Source organism: Octodon degus, unplaced genomic scaffold (genome assembly GCF_000260255.1).
Source record: "Octodon degus isolate 3935 unplaced genomic scaffold, OctDeg1.0 scaffold00141, whole genome shotgun sequence".
Classification (NCBI taxonomy): Eukaryota; Metazoa; Chordata; class Mammalia; order Rodentia; family Octodontidae; genus Octodon; species Octodon degus.
The window spans coordinates 6,211,302-6,212,229 of record NW_004524717.1 but is presented as its reverse complement, the minus strand read 5'-3'; positions in this window follow the sequence as shown (position 1 = coordinate 6,212,229).

Here is a 928-nt window from a genome sequence, read left to right as displayed (position 1 = left end):
AACAATATGCTGCATTTAAGAAACTCATTTAACCCCCAAATAAATTTATAGACTCAAAGAATGGAAAACAGATCTCCATGCCACAAGAACCCCCCAAAAAAGCAGGATAGCTATTCTATTTACAGAAAATCTAAACTTTAAGCCAAAACTGATCAAGAGAAAAAGAAGGTCACTACATACTTGTTAAGAGAAAACTTTCAAGGAAAGAAAAAAAAAACTAAAATAAACAACTTAATGTTGAACCTCAAACTTCTGGAAAAACAACAAATTAAACTCAAATCTCTTATGAGGGAAGAAATTATAATGATAAGAGCAGGGACCAGGAGAGCTGTGTTGTGTGGGCTCAGTGCATACAGGTGGTGAGCTTTCCTGGTGCCATTTAAGAACTTTGGCAGCCCTGGGGAGCCTGACAGACTATACTAAGCTCTAACTCTCCTTAGGTCCTAGCACACTGGTGTGGCACTTCTGCTGGTGCCAAACTTTTAAGAACTTAGGAGAACTTTGAGTGACTTGTGGAATGCAGGAGAGCTGTGATATGTGGGCACAGTGCTCGAAGGCGTGGAATTTTTCTGGCAACATTTAAGAACTATGGAAAACACTGGGCAGCCTGTGGGGCTGAAAAGTTCTGACCTTCCTTAGCACTCACTGCACAGGCATGGAGCTTCTTCTTGTGCCTGTCCAAACTTTGAAAAACTTAGGTTGACTCTAAGTGGCCTGTGGGATGCAGGAGAACTGTGATCTCTGGATCCAGTGTGTGCAGGTGGGAATTGATTTAAATACAAATTCCAAATTTAATATCCACTTAGCTATGCAGTCATAATGCATGCTCTTATGGTCCAAAATACAAACCCATTAGTTATAAAAAGTTTGTCAATGAAGAAGAGGAAGAGGAAGAAGAAGAAGAGGAGGAGGAGGAAGAGGAAGAGGA